The following is a 20036-nucleotide window of genomic DNA, read 5'->3' on the forward strand; positions in this document are numbered from 1 at the left end:
GGCCCAAGGGCTCTGGGCCTGAAGTCCCAGTTTGAAATTGTTTTTTTTTTTTTTTTCTTTAGGTAGCAGGGATTTAAGACTAGATTAATTATGATCCTTGGTTTGTATATGGCCCTATTTTATTTACCTATTTAGTTAATTTAGTATAATAAGTATTCATGAACCATCCTTTGTGTGAAAACTAGAACTTCTACCACATCTTTCCATGTGGTCTTCTTTTACTCCACTCTCCCCAAAGTAACCACCATAGGACTCTTATATCCATCATTCCCTCTTTTATCTAGTTTTAGCCCAACTGTATGTATACTTTTAAAAATATATTTTATTAACATCGTTCTTAATATTATAAAATGGGCATCACATAAAATTAACTTTGATATTTTTACTTCTTAATTAATAATATGCTTTGAAGACTCATGTATATTGTTGCTTATTAAAGTTAATTTAATTTTTATTCTTATGTGACTATATCATAGCTTATTCATAAATTCGCCTTGATGGGATATGTTAAGTTTGTTGTTATTTAGAGTATTTTTACAAACATTCTTACCCACATTTTCTGGTACATGTATATATATACATACATCTACACAGAGACACACACATACACAGATTTCTTTGAAACATAGTCATATGAGTAGAATTCTTAAGGTCCATAAATACTCCATTTTACAAGATAATATCAAACTGTTTTTCTTAGTGGTTTTACAAACTTCTAGTTCCAGCCATGACTAACAGCCAACATCAACCATTACCATTGGTCAGTCTATGAAACAAGAGTTTATGTGGAAGCACAGAAAGAAGACAAATCAGGCAGGAGTTGAGGCATTGCTGACCTTGAGTCATGAGCAGCTCACAAGGTGATTCCACTTAGCTTTCTCCTTTCTAACATTTTCTAAATGGTAGTGGAGGGGAACAGAGCCCAAGAAGAACAAGGTAGCCTCATTGGGCTGAGGAGCAGAGAGCGGGTTCAGGGTGACTAGGCAGTGGGGACTGGAAGGGCAAAAAGCCTAGAGAAGAGAAACACAGTGAAAGACCTAGAAATCTGCCGAAACTCCCTTCTCAGCCAGTGAAAGGCTCCTAAGACACACATGTGGGAGGAAATCTTCTAAACTGCAGAAAATAGTGGCTGGGAGACTGAAGAGCTGAGCTAGGTGTCAGAGGCATGAGGTGGTCAGGCACAGAAGTAGGAGTACAAGTCCTACCATGGTGGAGTGCTGGTAAGCAGCCCAGACGTCCAGTTTAACCTGAGAAGGGCTACTAGCTAGGAGTAAGGAACTTGCTCATCCTAAGAGTAAGAGGGAACTGAAATAGACAATGGCTAACAAAGTCTAAAACCAACCAGCAGGATCAAGTTGATCTGTTAGTATTCTGTCTGGTAGAAGAAAACTTCATTTGCTTTAGATGAATATAAGGTCATCCAAAGTTTCCACAATTTTAATCCACAATGTTCAGCATTCCACCAAAATTTAAAAGGCATGCTAAAAATAATGAACAAATAAGTGACAACTAAGGGAAAAATAGGCAATAATCACAGACTGAAAAGTTAATCAAATATTGGAATTAGCTGATAAGGGCTCAAAAGCCTTATCAACATGTGACTTGTGCTCAAAATAGAGAAGATGGAAAAATTAAGTACAAATTTTAAAGTAATTAGAATCTATTTTTAAAAATCAAACAGGCATATAAAGTCTCACTGGATGGATATAACATAAGATGACATAGTAGAAGAAAAGATTAATGAATTTTAAGGCAAGGCAATAAGAGATACTCAAATAAGAACACAGAGGAAAAAAATAAATAAAAAAGAGAAAAAAAGAACACAGAAAATTAAGAGTAGAATAATAGAAAGAAAAAAAATACATAAAAGATATAGTCAAAAGGTCCCAAATACATGGGATTAAAATCTTAATAAGAGAGAAGAGACTTTAGGGCAGAAGCATATTTGAAGATAACTGGTCAAGAATTATCTAAAATTGATAAAAGATATAGGTTCAAAGATTCAACAAGCTCACCAATTGGGGAGTGAAGTTGATCAATCACGTTACATTCATCTACAAATAAGCCACAATGAAATTATGTTCTGCATAATTAAAAAGAAATTCTAATTTAATATTTTGCTAAAATATTACCAAATTAAAGTGGAATAAAAACATAAACAACATGGGCTGGGGATGTGGCTCAAGCGGTAGCGCGCTCGCCTGGCATGCGTGTGGCCCAGGTTCAATCCTCAGCACCACATACAAACAAAGATGTTGTGTCCGCCGAGAACTAAAAAATCAATATTAAAAAAATTCTCCCTCTCTCACTCTCTCTTAAAAAAAAAAAAAAAAAAAAACAGAAACAACAATAACAACAACACACACCAGAAACCATGAAAACTAAAAGTATTAGAATGACATTCTTCTAATTACTGAATTTTTTAAAAAAAACACAACTTAGAATCCAATTCCCACAAAAAATATTCTTCAAAAATGAAGATAAAATAATGATATTTTCACAAAAACACAGTTTGGAAGAATGTGTTGCTGACAAATAGCATTTCAAGAAACACTAAAGGAAATTCTTTAAGCTGAAAAAAAAATGATTCCAACTGAAACTGTAAAATTTCATTCAGAGGAATGAAAAACACCATAAAAATCTTCTCTGATACCCAGTAAACTTTTCTCATTTTCCACAGCGATCTTATGTACATTTTGTAATTTTATTTCCCTGAGTACTTGATATTTTCTGATACTGCTATATTGATGTCTCTCCTGTACCCCTCTCTTTGTCTCTGTCTCTCTGGGAGTGTTTACAATTTTGTCTTCAGTATTCTTAAATTGGAGTATAATTTATGTGCAGATGGATGTTTTTCCTCTCTAAGGGTGCTTTCAATCTGAGGTCTTTTATCTTTTGTTAATTCTGGGAAAATTATCTCCATTATTCCCACAAATATATCCTCTTCTCCATTTTAATTTTTTTTCTTTCTAGAATGCTTCTGGCTATTATGAATTGACTTCTATGTTTCTCATTTTAAAGTAATTTTCTGCTAAAGAAAATTCCTTAAGGGCTAAGGTTATAGCTCAGTGGTAGAGCCTTTGCCTAGCACGTGCAAGGCCTGGGTTCGATCCTCAGCACCACATAAAAATAAATAAATAAAAGTATTGGTTCCCCTTCTCGGTCTATTCCCTAAAGACCTAAAAAGAGCATGCTACAGGGACACTGCTACATCGATGTTCATAGCAGCTCAATTCACAATAGCAAGACTGTGGAACCAACCTAGATGCCCTTCAATAGATGAATGGATAAAAAAAATGTGGCATTTATACACAATGGAGTATTACTCTGCATTAAAAAATGACAAAATCATAGAATTTGCAGGGAAATGGACGGCATTAGAGCAGATTATGCTAAGTGAAGCTAGCCAATCCCTAAAAAACAAATGCCAAATGTCTTCTTTGATATAAGGAGAGTAACTAAGAACAGAGTAGGGTCGAAGAGCATGAGAAGAAGATTGACATTAAACAGGGATGAGAGGTGGGAGGGAAAGGGAGAGAGAAGGGAAATTGCATGGAAATGGAAGGAGACCCTCAGGGTTATACAAAAGTACATACAAGAGGAAGTGAAGGGAAAGGGAAAAATAATACAAGGGGGAGAAATGAATGACAGTAGAGGGGGTAGAGAGAGAAGAGGGGAGGGGAGGGGAAGGGAGGGGGGATAGTAGAGGATAGGAAAGGCAGCAGAACACAACAGACACTAGTATGGCAATATGTAAATCAATGGATGTGTAACTGATGTGATTCTGCAATCTGTATATGGGGTAAAAATGGGAGTTCATAACCCACTTGAATCAAAGTGTGAAATATGATATGTCAAGAACTATGTAATGTTTTGAACAACCAACAATAAAAAATTTAAAAAAAAAGTATTGGGTCCAACTACAACTAAAAAATAAATATTAAAAAAAAAAGAAAAAAAGAAAAAATTTCTTGGGCTGATCTCCCAGTTCACTAGTTCATTCTTCAGCTGAATCTGCTCTGTAAGGCCTCATCTTTTCTCAATTATTATACTTTTCAAATTTCATATTTAATTTGATTCTTTTTACGGTTTCTTTTTGTCTTTTCATATTGCTAATGTTATCCCTTTTTAAAAAAAGTACTTGTAGGTAAATTCTTTAAATTTCTTTCTTTTTTTTTTTTGGTGAATATATATTCTTGATCCATCAATTCCAATGCCTGTGATTTCCTAGGAATCTGTAATTTAGTTTGATGTTTTCCTTTGGAAAGGCTTGTTTATTGACATGTGAGCTTCCATTTCTCCAAGATTGCGGGCTCCTCTGACCAGCAATGGCAGAAGGGCTGAAGTCAGACCACGAAGAGTTCAAGGTGGGAGATGGAGTGGAGGAGGCTTCAGGACTTCTGAAAACCCGAGCTAACTACTCCCCACCCCACCCTACAGCTCCTCAGCTGAGTTCTTTGCTTTAGGAAGAGGAGATTGTAATCCACCAGCCCTGGGGGTTTGGAGGGAGAGGGTAGGACCGTGACAGTCTGGCGTTTGCCTCACTCCACTTCTGCACAACCTTCTGCACTGTGCTGGCTTTGCCCCTAAGTAGGACTTGCTCAGGAGCTCCAAGTTCCAGGGCAATGGGGGAGATGGAGGAGAGATAAAGACCCTAAGCAGCAAGGGCTCCTTTCATCCTGCCACAGCTGCCAGATACCTTTTGCTTTAGGTTAGAATCATTCCAGATGCACAAGTTTAAAAGCAGAGTCTGTCTCCCCAGGGGACTCATCACTTCCTCTGCATCTAAATGTTTTTCCTCTGTGGTTCCTCAGAGCCACTTGGTCAGGCTAGTTGAGCATCTTCTTAGGAATCCACTTGACTTCCCTCCTCACAGGTTATACACCAGTCTTCTCTCATCTGACTTTCTTTAAAACAAGGTGTCCCTGTGGCAGTCAGTGCCCTGAGTACTAGAGAGAGAGGGTGGCCTGGGCCAGCAATTCCTCCAGCCTGAAGAAGGTCTGTGCACAGGGAGACAAAGGAGCACCAGCCAGAAATCATGATGGGCTTCTCTTCTCACTATGTGGTTGACTTGTTAGGTGGACTTAAACAAGTCTCTGCCTTTCCCTGAGCCTCAGTGTACTCTTCCAAAAAGTCAAGTGATTAACAACACTGACCTCACTGGGCTGATAAAATCTTCAGGTAAAAAAAAAAAAAAAATGGATGTGAAAGGACCTTGTAAACTGTTGCATGAGATGTTTTTGCTGGTCATCAGAGGCAGGGGAAGGAGGCTTAGGTTAGATGAAAATTCACTTTGCCAACCTCAAAATTTTACTAAGTGTTGGCCCAGTTCAAAAGCCTGATGCAACTGAACATTCTCTTAATATAGAGAATGACGAATCTGTATTGGTTGCCAGAGTTGTCACATTCTTCCAAGAGAGCAGACTTTTATGGGCCCCTGGAAGCTCTGCCGGGGTCTATTTCTGAGGACGGGAACATTGTGCCTCATTGGCAAGGCTTATTAAACCAAGGCCACTTGTGGTCATTGAAGAATCTGGGTCTGCCTTTGCAATGATGGGGATGTGGTGTCAGAGCCAGTCCTCCTACCTTTGCACTTTGGATACACAGCTCCTGCTAAACTTGGTGCCTGTTGTTTCCTTGTTTGATAGGGGTCTTTGTCCAGGAGAGTAGGGGAGTAAAGAGGGGGAGAAGAGGATGGAGCAGGTTCAAATCAAAGACAAGTAGCAGAGGTGGGAATGAATAGAGTAATGTGTTCTCTTGGAATTTAGACAAGGACAAGGCTAATGAGACTTTGTTTTCAATTACTTAAAACATCGTCGTCGTTTGTCATTGAAAAGATGATGTAATGGCTTGAAGACAGAAAACAAGCCAGAATCCTACACCATGGCCAACTATTTGTATTTTTGCATATTCTTATCTATTTCTTGTCTTTTCATCATCATGCATAATGCATATTTCATTTTATGGATGAATTTTTTCCACTTACCATTACATAATGAACATTTTCTTTTTGAAGTTTGCATTGTAATGACTAGATAGTATGATTTTGACAATGTTTTATAATTAATAAAACCATTCGTCTATTTTGAGACCTTTGAGTACCATTTTTTTTTGTTCACTTCCTTTTGTGCTGTGCTACAGCATCATGAACATCTTTATGCATTTTGCCTTTTACCATTGTTGTATTATAACTTGAATGAATTCCAGAATTCCTTTGAATGACTGGAGAAATATGCCCAGGCATCTTTATGACTTTTATATACTTTTTCTTAAGAAAAAAAAAAGAAATGTTAATTCAAAATGCTGCTAGCCAACCACAAGTCTTCCAAACATTCACTGTCTGCTCCAAAGTTTTCTTTCTACATTAATATGTTTCAAGTTTGTTTTCATTGATAACTTCTCTGCTTAATAGCAAAGTTCAATATTTTCCATGTGTTTTTGTTTTTCCTAAATTGTGTCACTAAAATTAAAAAATCACCTGCCATAAATTTTTAGAAGTTTTTAAAAACTCCCAAGAAAATGTCCCCCAAAATATTTCCTAAGAAACTCAAATTTCCCAATTAATCATACATAAATGCTTTGTGGCCAGAGCAAAGAGAAGTGCTGGGTTGTCTTTCATTTCGTAGGTGACTTTCCTATGTAATTCAAGTCTTGCCAGGAGTGTTTCAAGGGATATTGAAAACAACACTTGGACACTATCTTCCCAAATTTAACATTGTAGAAGAGCTGTTATCATATGACTGATCAGGATTCAAAAATTACTTAGGTTTGTACGAAAAAGACAGAACAAGAGCTGTGGGGATTCAGAGAATGGAGAGATCATTTCCAGCTTGACTGAAGGAATGTGGAGAGTCAGAGGAGGCTTATTGGAGGAAATTGTATCTGAGCTGAGTGAATAGGGTCTGAGGCAGGAACTATTTTGGGGCAGTGAGGGAAGTGTGGTGTCAGAAACTTTTACCCATTTTATGTGAGCCCTTGAGATTTTAATTAAGTCTTCTAAGTTATAGCTACTCTTCTCCAGCTGGGAAAATGCAATCAGGCAGTGATGACCAGTCCATGGGCACCGTTCATATGGAAGAGGCAAGTTTACATATCAGCGTGACTTTAAAATCAAACTTGAAGTGGCCAGTTGCCTCCATAATGTTATAATAATGTACATTCTGAAATTTGCAGAGAAGCTCCTTGCTTCCCAAATTCTTCCATGACATGATGCCCAAATGAAATCATAGCATTTCTTTGTTCTTTTGGGATAAACAACAAGGCTACTTGATATGTCAAGAGCTTTGTAATATTTTGAACAACTAATAAAAAAAAAAAAAAAACAAGGCTACTTACTACTGAGGGCAAATGACCTAGAACCACAGCTGCTCCAGATCTTGCTAAAGGTCCCAAAAGATAAGTGTCAATTTCTGAACCCCCTTAGAACTCACTAAGCAAACATCTCAGGAGAAGTTCTAAAGGCAAATAAAGATGATTAATGAAATCAGTTAACAGATCTACACCACATGAAAATATTCAACAAATTGGGTACTGAGATTGGTAGAAAAAAAAAAGAGACGAAGAAAAACTATTATAAAAAAAAAAGAAAAGAAAAAGAAAAACTATTATGGTCCCTGATTGGTCTTACCTTCACCAGACTGTCTACCATGGTATAGAGAAATTTCCAGTATAACTTACTTAGGATAACTTACTTTTTTTTCCCCCATAGGATAACTTACTAAAAACTGTCTGAGTGGCCAGATATGCCTCTTTTTGAATAGCAAGATTTTATTAGCATTCTTCTCTTTCCCCCAACAAAAGTTGTCTCAACATTTGATTGGACACAGATTAGAATAATAGAACCTCATGGTTTGAAGGTATCTTTGAGACTTTTTAGATATCCTTCTTCCCAATGAAACCATCCCTGTTATAGCTTCTCTGATAAGACACTGACATCTACTAACAGCCCAAGTTTGAAAATCTCTCAGAGACAGAAAAGTGACTTCTGGAACAAATTATGGGATGAAATGAAGGGAATAATATTTTCCATTTATCTGGTAGTTTAATTTCAAAACAAGGGATCAAATAATGCTCAGATTCCAAGTAGGTAGAAAGACAGCCAATAGATTTCTTAGGACTCCCATTCAACAAATAGAGCAATTCAGTCTATATATTTGTTTGTTTGTTTAACTCTTATTTTAAAAATTGTCTCAATTAGACAGGGTAAAATGGTTATCCAGGAATTCAAGAGCATAGGGATTAAAAGGCTAGAAATCAATTGAAAAGAAGGTCCTTGCATAATAGAAGAAAATTGATTTGCATGAAAAAATTTTAAAAAGTTGCACAATTGGGTGCAATGCTTTTGTGGAAAAATTCCTGAAAATTTTTGGTGCACCACTATACTTCTTATTATTAAAAAAAAATTTAACAGCTGTGCTTTTCTTCTAAATTAAGGAAATAAAGCAATATCATGAGCTAATGCCACATCAAAGTAGCATGTTTCAACACTTCAGTGTCATGTGTTGCCAGCATGGAGTTTTCTAGGAGCCCTGGCTTACCACTCTGTTCTCGGAGGCAGATGTTGTAGTGGTCACTCCAGGGCAGAAGTCAGAATTTCTTGGTTCTCCTTCAAGATTGTGGTGAGGCCCTGGATACACTTTTTCCCACCTCAGTTTCTCTGGTGAGGCCTTTTGCCATGTGAGGGGGTTGTGGTCAAATGGAAATATTTGAAGCGTTGCCATGTGGAAGTGGGATTTAGGCCTATTTTGCATGGTCCCAGAGGATAGACCAGGACCGAGGAGGTGGTCCCCCTGCAAAGAGGTGGATTTGGATTTTGCATAATGACGAACTCTAAGGAAAATATGTCTTCTAAACAACTTAATCTTACTTCTTCCAGGACAAAACATTCATGTGCACTATTAAACTATTGCAACAGCTCATGAGGTATGTATTATTAATTTTTAAAGAATAGGAAACTGAGACTCAGATAGGGCAAGTAAGTTGTCTAAGGTTACATTGCTCAGTGGGCCCAAACCAAGACTTGGATCAAGTTGAGACTTAAACATGTTCAGTTGTATGGAATTGGCTTATAGAATTAACGATGAAGTAATATTCTTTTGGTTGAGATAGATTAGGGGGGAAAAAGCCCTCAAAATAAAACATTATTTTGCAATCAATAAGTTACCATAGCATTTATGAATGATTAAAATGGGCCTAAAATCTAAGGGCAAAATATTAGGATTGGAGGTGGGAATACCAGTCTAGACAATACAGAGGCAATTATGACCTGTGAGAAAACTAATTCTGTGGGGAGAACTCAGTGATTTTGAAGGAAACAGGTCCCAAAATAGCTGGTGAACTGAACACCAACAGCATTGGGGAGTGTTTTTGTTTGTTTGCTGAGGTGCTAGGGATCATATTCCGAGCCTTGTGCACACTAGGCAAGTGGTTTACCACTAAACTTTACCTCCAGCCCTGGGGCTTATTTTAATTAAGGAAGTTGTCACCTCTCCTTTGAAAAACTTTCTAATAATCAGAACTTACCCAGACACTAACTGGTTGCCTTGGGAGCCAGGGGGACCTTTGCTCATGTCAAAATGGAAGAAAACTAAGATGGAAAGACCCTAAAGTCTCATCCAGCTCAGAGAATTTCTTATGTGCAGGGTGTCTGACCTAAAATACCAACAAAAGATCTTAGAGGATGGAAAAATATACCCTGTTCATGGATAGGCAGAACTAACATCATCAAAATGGCAATATTACCAAAAGTTCTCTATAGGTTTAATGCAATGCCAATCAAAATCCCAACGGCATTTCTTGTAGAAATAGAGAAAGCAATCATGAAATTCATATGGAAAAATAAACGACCCAGAATAGCAAAAACAACTCTACGCAGGAAGTGTGAATCAGGCGGTATAGCGATACCAGACTTCAAACTATACTACAGAGCAATAGTAACAAAAACAGCATGGTACTGGTACCAAAACAGGCAGGTGGACCAATGGTACAGAATAGAGGACACAGAAACCAATCCACAAAACTACAACTACCTTATATTTGATAAAGGGGCTAAAAGCATGCAATGGAGGAAGGATAGCATCTTCAACAAATGGTGCTGGGAAAACTGGAAATCCATATGCAACAAAATGAAACTGAATCCCTTTCTCTCGCCATGCACAAAAGTTAATTCAAAATGGATCAAGGAGCTTGATATCAAATCAGAGACACGCCGTCTGATAGAAGAAAAAGTTGGCTACGATCTACATACTGTGGGGTCGGGCTCCAAATTCCTCAATAGGACACCCATAGCACAAAAGTTAATAACTAGAATCAACAAATGGGACTTACTCAAACTAAAAAGTTTTTTCTCAGCAAAAGAAACAATAAGAGAGGTAAATAGAGAGCCTACATCCTGGGAACAAATCTTTACTCCTCACACTTCAGATAGAGCCCTAATATCCAGAGTATACAAAGAACTCAAAAAATTAGACAATAAGAGAACAAACAACCCAATCAACAAATGGGCCGAGGACCTGAACAGACACTTCTCAGAGGAGGACATACAATCAATCAACAAGTACATGAAAAAATGCTCACCATCTCTAGCAGTCAGAGAAATGCAAATCAAAACCACCCTAAGATACCATCTCACTCCAGTTAGATTGGCAGCCATTATGAAGTCAAACAACAACAAGTGCTGGCGAGGATGTGGGGAAAAGGGTACACTTGTACATTGCTGGTGGGACTGCAAATTGGTGCAGCCAATTTGGAAAGCAGTATGGAGATTTCTTGGAAAGCTGGGAATGGAGCCACCATTTGACCCAGCTATTCCCCTTCTCGGTCTATTCCCTAAAGACCTAAAAAGAGCATGCTACAGGGACGCTGCTACATCGATGTTCTTAGCAGCACAATTCACAATAGCAAGACTGTGGAACCAACCTAGATGCCCTTCAATAGATGAATGGATAAAAAAATGTGGCATTTATACACAATGGAGTATTACTCTGCATTAAAAAATGACAAAATCATAGAACTTACAGGGAAATGGATGGCATTAGAGCAGATTATGCTAAGTGAAGCTAGCCAATCCCTAAAAAACAAATGCCAAATGTCTTCTTTGATATAAGGAGAGTAACTAAGAACAGAGTAGGGTCGAAGAGCATGAGAAGAAGATTAACATTAAACAGGGATGAGAGGTGGGAGGGAAAGGGAGAGAGAAGGGAAATTGCATGGAAATGGAAGGAGACCCTCAGAGTTATACAAAAGTACATACAAGAGGAAGTGAGGGGAAAGGGGAAAATAATACAAGGGGGACAAATGAATGTCAGTAGAGGGGGTAGAGAGAGAAGAGGGGAGGGGAGGGGAGGGGGGATAGTAGAGGATAGGAAAGGCAGCAGAACACAACAGACACTAGTATGGCAATATGTAAATCAATGGATGTGTAACTGATGTGATTCTGCAATCTGTATATGGGGTAAAAATGGGAGCTCATAACCCACTTGAATCAAAGTGTGAAATATGATATATCAAGAACTATGTAATGTTTTGAACAGCCAACAATAAAAAATTAAAAAAAAAAAAGAAAGCAAAGGGAAACATGTTTAGAGGAATTAGAAAAAGGAGATCAGGATGTCTAACATGTTCAGGTTTCTACACATTTCTGCATGTGCAGACAAAAGCTAAGGCCTGTTCAAAGGATCCTCGTGTTAAAACTAGTGCTATTAACCACATAGAGAAAGAATCCCAGGAAGTCCAAGGAAAGTGGGTCTTCTTCCACATCCAGCAGTAAGAAGAGAGATCTTCCTTTCATGACATTGTGGAAGAATTGATATTGTGAGTTAAAACCACTGTACTATGAGGACCAGAGAAAGGAAGTAATTTTTCTGGGATCTCCCAGCAAAACAAGGACAGACTTTACACAGGAACCCAAGTTTCCCAATTCCTAGTTTTATCAAGGTTCTTTCTGTTGAATATACTACCTGTTGGTCTCCATTTTGGTGACGATATTATTTTGCCCTGGGCTGTGGAATCCATGAAGTCTAGCTAGATTCATCTCTCACATCTCTTACTCTTTTTAAATAAATATTAATTTTTAAAACTTTGTTCTAATTAGTTATATATGACTGAATGCATTTTGACATATTTTATACAAATGGTGCATAACTTCTCATTCCTCTGGCTGTACATGGTGCAGAATCACACCAGTAGTATAATTATATGTGGGTAATAATGTCTGTCTCATTCTACCATCCTTCCCATCCCCACTGACCCACCCCTCCCCTCACTCCCCTCTGCACAATCCAAAGTTCCTTCATTCTTCCCTACTGCCCACCTGCCCCCCACTATGGACCAGCATCGGCTTATTAAGGAAACATTTGGCCTTTGGCTTGGGGGGATTGGCTTATTTCACTTAGCATGATATTTTCTCTAGTTCCATCCATTTACCTGCAAACGCCATAATTTTATTCTTCTTTAAAGCTGAGTAATACTCCATTATGTATATGTATCACATTTTCTTTATCCATTCATCTGTTGAAGGGCATCTAGGTCGGTTCCATAGTTCAGCTATTGTGAATTGAGGTGCTATAAACATTGATGTGGCTGCAACACTATAGTTTGCTGATTTTAAGTCCTTTGGGTTTCACATCTCTTACTCTTTTTAAGTGCCCACATCTCCACTGATAGATCCTCCCTCAATGCTGGGGACCCCAATGTATTTTCTTAAACTGATTGTCACTATTTCCATTTATCAAGTTAAGATACTCAGTTTGCCTAAATATACCAGTTAGAAATAGAGTCAGAGATCATTTCATTTAAGCAAGATATTTTGCAGATGGAAAAATAGGAAACTCAAGGAGATGTAAGTTGGTTTCCCAGCCACTGATAAAAATTGTAAGACATGCCTATTATGTACCATGTCCCATATTTAGAGGTGCCAGTGGCTATAACAGCCTATGAAAACTGGGACTCTCCTTCTAAAGAACTAACAAGCATCTAACTGGAAGGCCAAGAGGTTGAGCCTAAGAAGGGGGAGTTGACATTCCTTGCTTCTGGTGTTATAAAACTGATTCACAGGCAGACTTTGGATTAGACAGGTCTCTTTTCTGGACATCAGTTTCTTCAATTTCATTATGAGAGGGAGGGCAAATGTTGTCCATATTTCTTCTCTGTGGGCTGGTGAGGAAATGGCATGTCAGGAACTTTGGAGAGGGATCCCTGGAGAAGTCAGAGGCATTGTAATGTGTTGGGTGGGTATTGTCCTACCATGGTCCTACCAAGTGTTCTGCTCCTGCACTCACCTTGTTGATTCTGAGGGGAAGTTCTAGGGAGAAAACATAAGCAGTGGAGTGAGGTAGGGTAGACGTGAGAGACACTAGATAGTTCTGTTCTTTATAGGCTTGATACATAGTCATCAAAACAGATTTAGCCCTGGATCATGCCATATCAAAGGGACCTTCTCTGAGTGATTCACTTCCTCTGGGAAACTCCCTTTGCCTGGACTTGCTCCTGGAGGGCAGGGACCTTGACTTTGCTCCTCTTTGTATAGGGCCCAGCTCACTAAAGGCACTTACCAAAGAACATGGTGGGTGGTAGGATAGCAGTACACCATAGGCTAAATGCTCCATTTTCTCTATGAAAGGGTGTGCTCCTCCAAGCCTTTTTGAACTATTGGGAGTCTTCTTCTGCATGGTAGCACGATGATAGCTTTCATGTCACAAAATAAGGTGTCTCTAGCGCTGTGAGGCAGTCTGAAGGACGTTGAACTGGGAGTCAGGCAGGCCAAGGTGGGATACTGCTTGGATGCTGGGAGACCTTAGGTGAGCTGCAGGCATCTGTAGGTGGTACTTTAGAGCTTAAAAATCCTTCCCATAGATGATTTTATGTGTGTTTCATGCAGCAGTGTTTTACCATTTCTTCTCTCTTTTTTTTTTTTTTTAGAGAGAAGGAAAGTGGAGACTTGGGGAGTTTAAGAGATTTAGGGTCCCAGAGATACATGGCAGTGCTGAACCTTGAGATAAGGTCTTGTCAACATCAGAGCCTTTTCCCAAGAATTTTCACTTGACAGCCTAGCCCCGGGCTCCCTCCCTGCCAACAAATAAAGACATTGCACAACCTGCGATCCTGTCTGGCTCTGCTATTCACTTTTTCTGCAGATTAGGTCAAGTTCATTTTCTCTCTAATGCTGTGTGTCTTTAGCTTCTGAGTTTGAGAGACAGAGAGGCATATTAAGAGAAAATACCACCACTTCCATCCTCTCTGGAGGGAGGTGTCAGAGTGAGATTGGCTTTAGAGCCAGATCAAGGCTACATGAAATCTCATCTCATTTATTAGTGGTGAGACTTTGGACAAATCACTAAGCCTCTCGGAGCCTCTGCTTGCCTCCCTAAGTTTTCAAGTGGGAGCATTTACACTGATTTTGCAGATATGAAGATTGAGGGAAATTACTTCAAAAAGGCAAGTCGTGGTGCTCAGTAAATGTCAGTTCTCTTTCCTTTCCTTACTTTTGTCTGGTAGATATGCAAATCCAGCCTGTGGTCAACAAAGAAGATTACTTAATTTTAAGTGTCCATGACAGTATAAGCTGCAGCTAGTGGAAGCGGACCTAACATCACTCTTACCCAGGCCACTGGAGTGTGCCTTGGGTCACAGGAAGACCAATGCCTGCTATTTGGTTGGAGGTGACAATGAAGAAGCACAGCCAGAAATTTCCCTCCTAATGAAAAAATAATTCGGGGACCTTTGTCTTCCTTAGATCATGTAAATCACTTATTGTTCCCTAATGTTTATTGTACATTTCAACAGTACCTGGCATATAGGAAATGCTCAATAAATATTTGTGGAACAAATGCATTAATTTTGAAATGAAGAAAAATGTTTTAAAGGGTTTGCCAACCAGGTAAAATTGATGTTCCAGGAAGATGCATCAAACTTAATTGTGGCTTCCAGTGTCATTCGACAGAGCCACCCCACCCCCATGCTGAGGACCATGATCCCCACAGAGTTTCCTCCTTCTGTTCTACAGATGAGAAATCTAAACTCAACATATGTAGAGTATTAAATACTGCATTGGCCTGAAACCCAGGTCCCCAGAGTCCCCCCAAGCTGTATCACTGAACCACAGTGCCTTGTCCTCAAGCGTTAAGACCCGCAAGCCTTTAGCTTCTCTGTAACATGTATCTTTTGTTGTTATGGCTGTTGCTCCTCTGTACACATGCTGGAAGGTAAGAACCCGAGAGCCTTCTGTGCTCTGTTGGAGCTGTATTTCACAACTTTGACAAATACTCGTTTGCCCTTGTTTGTTTTCAGAATCCTCAATATTAACTGAACAGCCTGCTTCGTGAAGGGCTTTATGATTGTTCTGACAATTTCTTCCATTTTGGTCTCACAGGTGTTCAAGTAAGAACATTTTTGTGCTTGGGAGAAAAACTTCCAAGTCTGACTTTATGTCTACAAAGGTCTCCAGTAAAGAAAACGCCTCAACCCAATGTGTTACCCAGAATGGCTTGTACTCTGTGCCTCTCAGGGACCTGTGACACACAGGTTTTCGTGCTTGGGCACAATCTTCCCTGAGCCCAATCTGGGAAGTGCAAACAGGGACACCCAGTTTTGCTAACCTTGTTGCCACCTGTCCCAAGATATTCCCTTCCCAACATACCAAACATTTCCTTTTCTTCCTTTCTTTCCCCACCCACTCCTCCCTCCCTGAGATCTCTTCCTCAGCCAGATGGTTCCCTGACTGTCAGAACTTATCTCCTGTCAATTGCTTCTCCTCAAGCCTAGAGACACCCCAAAGCAGTGTCCTTGACAAAACAAGGTGTTGTGCTGACACAACAGCCCAAGGTGTCAAAGTAATTAGATAATTGAGTCAGAGGAAGGTCAGAGTTTCTTCTGTCTAGAAACACACACACACACACACACACACAGAAAAACGACACACGGCGATCAGTTTATATCTCCTTTGTTTTTCCCTTTCTCCTTGGCTCTGCTCCAAAAGCCCAGTACCTATGATCAATCAATCCTTTCAAAACATTGGACTGAAAAGCCACCTGACTTAGAAGGCGTGGCATGTTTGAATGCCAGGGAATAGAACGTTTTCAAGGTTTCAACACACCCCTTGTTTTTGTCTTCCCTGTTTGTTTTCACCCTAGCCCCACCCTAAGCTCCTGTTGGTGCAATGGCCCCAGATAGTGGCTCAATGCCATGGATAGGATATTGCTCAAAGCGGGCTGTGGGCGCTAAGAGCAAAGTCCTCTCCCAGGAAACCAAGCTCTCAAGGTCATCTTCCCTGGCTCTTTGTTCACTCTTTCAACACTCAACACTTAAAGGGCTGCTGTAGTTTTAGAGGTTGTGTTGGGATCAGTTGTCCATAGGAGCTCACTCTCTGGTGAGAATGTGGACTTGTGGCTCCAAAGTCCTGAGGCTGTAACCGAGGTCTGAAGGAAGTTCTGGAGGCCTCAGGGGAGGGTGTGGCTGACTCCCTCTGGAGTCTAGGAACAAATGACTGGATGACATTTGAATTACAGGCAGGAAGAAAGTGGGAATTCTAGGTAGAGGAAGAACATATTTAATGGCAGGAGAGATTCAAAAACAGATTGTTTTCTGAGAATGTAGAATTTATTGAGTCTGAACTTGGGGCTATGCTGGGGTTGGTGGCTGATTGGGTGGTTGGGCAAAATTGAGTGTGTCCTTAACAAGATCCCAGGAATGTGGCGTGCCCTGACAGCATCAGGGTGCCAGTGGAGATTTGGGGATAGTTGAGTGACCAGATCTCTGTGGAGGGGGTCACACTTGTGTGGGTCTCCTCAAATCAACTTTTAGTCTACTTCGTTTCAGCCATACAATAATACAGCTTTCAGCACCAACTCCTTGCCCCAAAGAGCACCCCTCCATTGACCTGCTCTGGTATCTGGAGGCCCTCTCACCCACATTCATATGAGAGCAGCCATTTATAGGGAGTGAGATGTGTCTAAGTGGCTGCCCAAAGAGCTTTGGCTTCAGAGAGACTAGGTTTTGAAACTTGTCTCTGCCTTTTATCAGCTGTTATCTTGAGGAACTTAACTCCCAAGGCTCAGTTTGCACTTCTTAAAATGGATCTTGGATAAGCATGCCTTTTAATTGGATTTTCTTGGGTGAGGTAAATCAAGTCACACAGAGGACCTATCTGTAGCTTATGGAATTGCTTCATTAATTGTGTGTGTGTTCAAGGCCTGCCCAACTGGCTTTTCCTAGAACTATTACTTAACTCACTCATGTGATTACTAAGAGTGTGGCTCAGGATGCAGGCAAGAGGGCCCTTGCCCTGGGCCACTTGATTTACCTCTGAAGATAGTTACCACTGCGAATCACAAACATGAAAACACATAAACTTGAAGAGAAGATGCGGGCACTTCTGTCTTTCAGGCTGGTACTCAGAGCTGGGAAGGCCAGATCTGGTTTTTGTAACAAACACCATTCAGGCCCCCAGATCTTCAGACTGTTTATCCTATGTCCTAGGATAAACAATTGTCAATGTTTGGATGCTGGGAATGGTTGGGAGCTGAGCTGCTTGTGAATTTGAAGATGGACAAGGCTTTGCAGAACCAGTAGGGTTTGAAGAGTTAAAGCACTTAGCAATTAATGAACTGGTTAAATCCTTCCTCTCTGATAGTAAAACTGTAACAGATTTTCAATAACTAAGTAGTCCTGAGTGCCCTTTTCTTACTTCTCTTTATGTTCTAAGTCATGACTCTGGAGGTAGTCATGAATTAGCATGAATTTCCAACTGTTCCACAAAGAATCAGAGGGAAATTTTTCAAAATTAAACAATTCCTATTACCTTTAAATTGGTATATTTGTGGGTTGAGATATAATATGTATGACAAGTATGATATAGATTCATAATATTTTCAACAGTGGCCAAATTAAAAACTGGCAGTAAATGCTTTGATTTTTTTTTTAAAGAAATGATTAACTGAATTTAATTAAATTTTAAAAACTTAAATTGAAAAACTGACTTTACTCAAATAATAACATTGAAAATGTTGGTATCTATTATCATACTTTACAGTTTTCTTTGAATGATAATAATATTTGATATTTAAAATATTTTTGAAAAAACATTTTTGAAAATGTGTATAGAAAGTAATATTAACTTGCAATTTTTTACATTGACTTTCATTTACATTTTTCATGAACATATACTAAAATATTAAACATATTGAGTGCAATGACAATTTGTCTTATCCTTTAGATCAGCTAAATCTGATAGAACTTTCTGTTGTTCTAGAAATATTATTACATTTGTGCTGTCAAAACCATAACCACAGGGAGATTCAAGATGGTAGATTAGAGGAAGACTGTGTCCCTAGTTGCTCCAAGGCTCAGGATTTAAGCACTTGGGAGTACTGCTTCTCAGCAAGTTGAGATGTTTAGGAAATGATTAAGTGCACATTGTTTGGTCAGAGCATACTAGAGACTACGGGAAAGGAATTATTCCTACAGAATTTGGTGATGTCCTTATTTTAATATATCCAATGGAAAAAAATCACATGTTCAGTATCCAGATGATGAGAAAAATAGAAGTCCCCTTTTTTGGTCCACTTCATGATGGTGTTATTATGAATTGGAAGGTTCTACCCATAGTGGTTGGAGTAAGAGTTAGAAATGCAATCCATGCTCTGAAATCTCTGATTCCATTGTGTTGGAACTTCCATGAGGAGAGATCACAATATCTCCAAACAATTATCCAGCACCATTCAGAAGCAACCACATTTGAAGATTTTACAGCACAAATTTTTTCCAGTTCCCTACCTTCATTTTACACCTGATGCTGAACATTAAATATCAGTTCTATTTATCCAAAGGTTACTAATCAGATTCTACCCAATGAAACTCCCACAGCCATGCAGGTAGAAGGAGCTGACCTGCCTCCAGTGTCTCCTGGACGAGCAAACTCCGCATGTCCATGAAGCTGCCTTGTTCCTCTGGCTCGGCCAATAAATCCTAATAAATCCAAGAAACCAAACAGTGATCAGCAGTAACCATCTTAACATAAACATAGTGTTAATCCTTCTAGGCCTTCATGTCGGCCATAACATACATGTTTCTTCCTGTACATATGTTTGAGAAAATACTGGACTTAGACAATATGTTACTTAATCTTTTTAGTTTTAGATTTGGACTATTTATTCAATTTGTTTTTTTCTCCACACTCCAAGCTGCTATACTTTGAAGCAGTGGAGTTTTATATTTGACACTCTTTACTTTCCTAGATAATTATGACTAAGGAGTTTTACCTTTAGTTTCATGATTAATGTTGAGCCAAAATATAATTGGATAGATAGTCTCACTTTATTTATTGTGCTTCACTGCAGCTTTATGGCTCAATAAATGTTTAATTTTTTAAAAAATGTAAAATTAAGTTTAAGCATTTTTAAAGTTAGAGCAAAAGATTACAAATCTGTTAATACACACATGCGTATAGGGTATTATTACAAAACCAAAATACTTGAACTATCATTTAGCATCTCAAATTCTAAGTGAAGTAATTTTAGCACTAACTTTTTCTTCCCAAGATAATGTCTTTTTTCTTCATTGTGCAGGTGGTGTCATGACATGTCCAATAACTAGAAAAATCTTTGTTGAATTTTGATTTCTATTTAGCTTCCAAATAATTCTCTAATGTTTTGCTTTTTAAGTGGTATCACTGTTAAACTGATGTTTCTGTTTTGAGATTATGGCCTCTTATTAGCTGAAAGATCCTGGCATGTCTGTACTCTTTCTTAAGTAACTAAAAAGTAGTGATTGGAGGAAAACACTTTTCTCACCTAACTATATTGTTTAGATCATGTGTATTATTAAAAAAGAAAAGAGAATAAGAGTCTAAGTTAAGTCTAATATTGCTAATACTGAACTTGCAGGCGCAAGTAGGTAGACATTCTATCCTCCAGAAATATTCTGTAGTAGATAAGCAGCTCGTATTTGGTTTTGAATAGGCATCTCTTGTTTGGGGGGTAGTATCAGGGATTGAATCACTGAGCCACATCCCCAGTCCTTTTATTTTTTATTTTGAGACGGGG

General features: G+C 38.8%; 1 long non-coding RNA gene across 4 annotated transcripts in view; it reads right to left on the reverse strand.

Annotated features, from left to right (window-relative positions):
• The window catches only part of LOC124105377 (uncharacterized), a 131369-nt gene that overhangs the window by 17779 nt on the left and 93554 nt on the right, over positions 1–20036 (reverse strand). For 3 of the 4 annotated variants that reach the window (XR_006855707.2, XR_006855710.2, XR_006855706.2), the window contains one exon: positions 18877–18960. The exons of the other annotated variant lie outside the window; for it this stretch is intronic. This is a non-coding gene — a long non-coding RNA (uncharacterized LOC124105377). Of the gene's footprint in view, positions 1–18876; positions 18961–20036 lie in introns of those variants that run through there. 4 annotated transcript variants of the gene reach the window in all.

This window comes from Marmota monax, unplaced genomic scaffold (genome assembly GCF_021218885.2).
Source record: "Marmota monax isolate L192 unplaced genomic scaffold, Marmota_monax_Labrador192_F-V1.1 WCK01_AAM20220418_F8-fsc00100, whole genome shotgun sequence".
Classification (NCBI taxonomy): domain Eukaryota; kingdom Metazoa; phylum Chordata; class Mammalia; order Rodentia; family Sciuridae; genus Marmota; species Marmota monax.